We start from the raw sequence: 6506 nt of genomic DNA on the forward strand, positions 1-6506 counted from the left end.
TGGAAGGAGATGAGAAAATTACGTCACCTATTGCAACAGTTTTTAAAACCGAGGAAATGCAAGAACCATGGAAATGGATTGATCTAAAAGTTTTGGATATTCCAGCTTCGTTAGAAGTAATACAAGCAAATAAGTCTGAAGAAAATGACAATTGTGAGATTGCGTTGCAATTCTTCGTTGAACGTAAGGGAGAGCGTGTGGTATTAAGTTCGATCATCGAACCTCAAAAGTATAACATTCCCTCATCATTTCAATGGTTGACACCAGCTCTCATGATATTGGATCGAAGTGAGATTTACATGAACTCTAAGTCTTCATCAGGATTAAAACTTTTCAGAATTGACGGAGCATGCAATCTGAAGGAATTCAGAGAGAAATTAAACAAAGATTATAAACTCTGTATATCAAGACAGTAATGAGTTAAGGAAATGATATTATGATTAAATTTTATATAGTTTATTTGATGATATATCATAGGGATTTAAACTTACTATCAATGGATATGTTATTGAATAAAAGTTTTGTATATAAAAATGCTAAAACATAATATAAAAAAGACTATTGAATTTCATTCAATCCCAATTTTCTTCTTCTTCTTTCATTGTCGAATGAGAATGAACTGTCTACAATCAAAACATACATTATTTTTAGTGAGATATAGTAAAAGTAAGACATACAATCAGATTAGATGTACATATACTTATTATCTGTACTTTAATAACACTCCTGATGATCTCTTACTACACTTTATAATAATTGTACATATACTTATTCTCTGTACTTTATTAACACTCCTGATGATCTCTGACAGCACTTTATAATAATTGTACATATACTTATTCTCTGTACTTTATTAACACTCTTGATGATCTTTTACAGCACTTTATAATAATTGTACATATACTTATTCTCTGTACTTTATTAATACTCCTGATGATCTCTTACAGCACTTTATAATAATTGTACACATACTTATTCTCAGTACTTTATTAACACTCCTGATGATCTTTTACAGCACTTTAGAATAATTGTACACATACTTATTCTCTGTACTTTATTAACACTCTTGATGATCTCTTACTACACTTTATAATAATTGTACACATACTTATTCTCTGTATTTTATTAACACTCTTGATGGACTTTTACTACACTTTATAATAATTGTACACATACTTATTCTCTGTACTTTTTTACCACACCTGATGATCTCTTACAGCACTTTATAATAATTGTACATATACTTATTCTCAGTACTTTATTAACACACTTGATGATCTCTTACAGCACTTTATAATAATTGTACATATACTTATTCTCAGTACTTTATTAACACTCTTGATGATCTCTTACAGCACTTTATAATAATTGTACACATACTTATTCTCAGTACTTTATTAACACTCCTAATGATCTCTTACAGTACTTTATAATAATTGTACATATACTTATTCTCAGTACTTTATTAACACTCTTGATGATCTCTTACAGCACTTTATAATAATTGTACACATACTTATTCTCTGTATTTTATTAACACTCTTGATGGTCTTTTACTACACTTTATAATAATTGTACACATACTTATTCTCTGTACTTTTTTACCACACCTGATGATCTCTTACACCACTTTAGAATAATTGTACACATACTTATTCTCTGTACTTTATTAACACTCTTGATGATCTCTTACAGCACTTTATAATAATTGTACACATACTTATTCTCAGTACTTTATTAACACTCCTGATGATCTCTTAATACACTTTATAATAATTGTACATATACTTATTCTCTGTACTTTATTAACACTCTTGATGATCTCTTACTACACTTTATAATAATTGTACATATACTTATTCTCAGTACTTTATTAACACTCCTGATGATCTCTTACAGCACTTTATAATAATTGTACATATACTTATTCTCAGTACTTTATTAACACTCTTGATGATCTCTTACAGTACTTTATAATAATTGTACATATACTTATTCTCTGTACTTTATTAACACTCCTGATGATCTCTTACAGCACTTTATAATAATTGTACATATACTTATTCTCTGTACTTTATTAACACTCCTGATGATCTCTTACAGCACTTTATAATAATTGTACATATACTTAATATCTGTACTTTATTAACACTCTTGATGAACTCTTACAGAACTTTATAATAATTGTACATATACTTATTATCTGTACTTTAATAACACTCCTGATGATCTCTTACTACACTTTATAATAATTGTACATATACTTATTCTCTGTACTTTATTAACACTCCTGATGATCTCTTAATACACTTTATAATAATTGTACATATACTTATTCTCTGTACTTTATTAACACTCTTGATGATCTCTTACTACACTTTATAATAATTGTACATATACTTATTCTCAGTACTTTATTAACACTCCTGATGATCTCTTACAGCACTTTATAATAATTGTACATATACTTATTCTCAGTACTTTATTAACACTCTTGATGATCTCTTACAGTACTTTATAATAATTGTACATATACTTATTCTCTGTACTTTATTAACACTCCTGATGATCTCTTACAGCACTTTATAATAATTGTACATATACTTATTCTCTGTACTTTATTAACACTCTTGATGATCTCTTAATACACTTTATAATAATTGTACATATACTTATTCTCTGTACTTTATTAACACTCTTGATGATCTCTTACTACACTTTATAATAATTGTACATATACTTATTCTCTGTACTTTATTAACACTCCTGATGATCTCTTACAGCACTTTATAATAATTGTACATATACTTATTCTCAGTAGTTTATTAACACTCTTGATGATCTCTTACAGCACTTTATAATAATTGTACATATACTTAATATCTGTACTTTATTAACACTCTTGATGAACTCTTACAGCACTTTATAATAATTGTACATATACTTATTATCTGTACTTTGTTAACACACCTGATGATCTCTTACAACACTTTATAATAATTGTACATATACTTATTCTCTGTACTTTATTAACACTCTTGATGATCTCTTACAGCACTTTATAATAATTGTACATATACTTAATATCTGTACTTTATTAACACTCTTGATGAACTCTTACAGAACTTTATAATAATTGTACATATACTTATTATCTGTACTTTAATAACACTCCTGATGATCTCTTACTACACTTTATAATAATTGTACATATACTTATTCTCTGTACTTTATTAACAATCCTGATGATCTCTGACAGCACTTTATAATAATTGTACATATACTTATTCTCTGTACTTTATTAACACTCTTGATGATCTCTTACAGCACTTTATAATAATTGTACATATACTTATTCTCTGTATTTTATTAACACTCTTGATGGTCTTTTACTACACTTTATAATAATTGTACACATACTTATTATCTGTACTTTTTTACCACACCTGATGATCTCTTACAGCACTTTATAATAATTGTACATATACTTATTCTCAGTACTTTATTAACACTCTTGATGATCTCTTACAGCACTTTATAATAATTGTACATATACTTATTCTCTGTACTTTATTAACACTCTTGATGAACTCTTACAGAACTTTATAATAATTGTACATATACTTATTATCTGTACTTTAATAACACTCCTGATGATCTCTTACTACACTTTATAATAATTGTACATATACTTATTCTCTGTACTTTATTAACAATCCTGATGATCTCTGACAGCACTTTATAATAATTGTACATATACTTATTCTCTGTACTTTATTAACACTCTTGATGATCTCTTACAGCACTTTATAATAATTGTACATATACTTATTCTCTGTACTTTATTAATACTCCTGATGTTCTCTTACAGCACTTTATAATAATTGTACACATACTTATTCTCAGTACTTTATTAACACTCCTGATGATCTTTTACAGCACTTTAGAATAATTGATAAAAGCTACTGAAGATACAATAAACAAAGCTAGGATTGTGCTAGTCCATGTTGATATACAAGTGAGCAGTGATTATAAATGTATATATAATATTAAAATGTGAGTAAGATAAAAACTACTAAAGATACAATAAGCAAAACTAGGATTGTGCTAGGCCATGTTGATATACAAGTGAGCAATGATTATAAATGTATATATAATAATAAAATGTGAGTAAGATAAAAGCTAGGGTTGTGCTAGTCCATGTTAATGTACAAGTGAGCAGTGATTATAAATGTATATATAATAATAAAATGTGAGTAAGATAAAAGCTACTCAAGATAGAATAAACAAAGCTAGGATTGTGCTAGTCCGTGTTAATATACAAGTGAGCAGTGATTATAAATGTATATATAATAAAATGTGAGTAAGATAAAAGATACTGAAGATACAATAAAACAAAGCTAGGATTGTGCTAGACCCTGTTGATGTACAAGTGAGCAATGATTTTAAATGTATATATAATAAAATGTGAGTAAGATAAAAGCTACTGAAGATACAATAAACAAAGTTAGGATTGTGCTAGGCCATGTTAATATACAAGTGAGCAGTGATTATAAATGTATATATAATAATAAAATGTGAGTAAGATAAAATCTACTAAAGATACAATAAGCAAAACTAGGATTGTGCTAGGCCATGCTGATATACAAGTGAGCAATGATTATAAATGTATATATAATAATAAATCGTGAGTAAGATAAAAGCTACTGAAGATACAATCAAAGCTAGGATTGTACTAGTCCATGATGATATACAAGGGAGCAGTGATTATAAATATATATAATAATAAAATGTGAGTAAGATAAAAGCTACTGAAGATACAATAAACAAAAACTAGGATTGTACTAGTCTATGTTGGTGTACAAGTGAGCAATGATTATAAATGTATATATAATAATAAAATGTGAGTAAGATAAAAGCTACTGAAGATACAATAAACAAAGCTAGGACTGTGCTAGTCCATGTTAATATACAAGTGAGCAGTGATTATAATTATATATAATAATAAAATGTATTATTATATATACTCACATTACTCACTCTCATTTTATTATTATATATATATTTATAATCACTGCTCACTTGTATATTAACATGGACTAGTACAGTCCTAGCTTTGTTTATTGTATCTTCAGTAGCTTTTATCTTACTCTCATTTTATTATTATATATACATTTATAATCATTGCCCACTTGTACATCAACATAGACTAGTACAATCCTGCTTTGATTATTGTATCTTCAGTAGCTTTTATCTTACTCACGATTTATTATATATATATATTTATAATCACTGCTCCCTTGTATATCAACATGGACTAGCACAATCCTAGCTTTGTTTATTGTATCTTCAGTAGCTTTTATCTTACTCACATTTTATTATTATATATACATTTATAATCATTGCTCACTTGTATATTAACTCTTTCGCTACCACGTTAATTGTTGACCAAACGATTATTCTGCCCAAGTTAATTCAAACGGATTTTCTAAAAAATCCGATATACCGTTAGTATTTAAGCAATATCTCAAAAAATGAAAACATATATCGTTTTACTTTTAAATGTATCTTATTCAGAACAAAATTCTCCACAAGATAGGTGTAAAATTGTTTAGCAACTCTTACTCTCACAAAATTCCTGACGCTTTTCTTTGCGTTGAACAAACTCGGTGTGTTTCTTATTGTCATGACGATAACGGTCTGGTTTTACCGTTTTTGAAAAAATAATTAGAAATGGAAATGTTGAACCAAAAATTTAGTTGCACGTCATTGGTAACAAGGTTGTTTCATTGGAAACAATTATTTCAACAACATGTGGAGATTACTGTCTTCTCTTTGCAATATTTTGGAGCAGAGGATGTTCAATAGAAGATTTTCTAACAGTTATGCTAAAAATTTCTGAAACAGATACACGAGATCATGTAGTTCGAAAAACTATACTAGATAGATATGATTGGAATGGAAAAATTAGTAAAAGTCTTAATAACGAAGAAAATGAAGGTGTTGACAATGTACATATTCAAGGAACTTCCCAAATTGTTAAATTACTAGAAGATCTGACATAAATTTTTTTCTATATTTTACAATTGAATATACATATATACTTTATATCGAAATAAAGTTGGTAACAAATACAACCGAATATTATTTACCTTTTTTGTTGAATATGTGTGTAGTTAATGCTGTAGAACGTATATTATGAATAACGTACAATAGTACATGTGAATAAGGAATACAATACAAGAGCATTAGAAAAACGTGTAACGCATCCTCGAGGATAAAAACAGAACTGCGTGCGCATGCACTAACCGGAAACGGCAAAGCCAATGATTCAATAACGTAACATTTTTGATATAAGTTTTATATATTGATATACTCACACTGAGTTGGAGCTATCCTCAAAATAATCCACATATTAATCTATGTATGCCCCTTTACTAGTTCATCATCTTCATCTATTTACTGGTCGAGAAACTGTTATGGAATGGTTAAGCCAAACCAAACAG

At 27.9% G+C, this 6506-nt stretch overlaps 1 long non-coding RNA gene across 1 annotated transcript; it reads right to left on the reverse strand.

The window, feature by feature from the left end:
• Nucleotides 1–434: 434 nt before the first annotated feature.
• LOC137407324 (uncharacterized) lies at nucleotides 435–6288 on the reverse strand. The gene is made up of 2 exons (XR_010979948.1): nucleotides 6153–6288; nucleotides 435–623 (listed from the first exon to the last, which is right to left on the reverse strand). It is a non-coding gene; the product is annotated as an uncharacterized lncRNA (long non-coding RNA).
• Between the last annotated feature and the right edge of the window lie 218 nt (nucleotides 6289–6506).

Source organism: Watersipora subatra, chromosome 10 (assembly GCF_963576615.1).
Source record: "Watersipora subatra chromosome 10, tzWatSuba1.1, whole genome shotgun sequence".
NCBI classification, from domain to species: Eukaryota; Metazoa; Bryozoa; class Gymnolaemata; order Cheilostomatida; family Watersiporidae; genus Watersipora; species Watersipora subatra.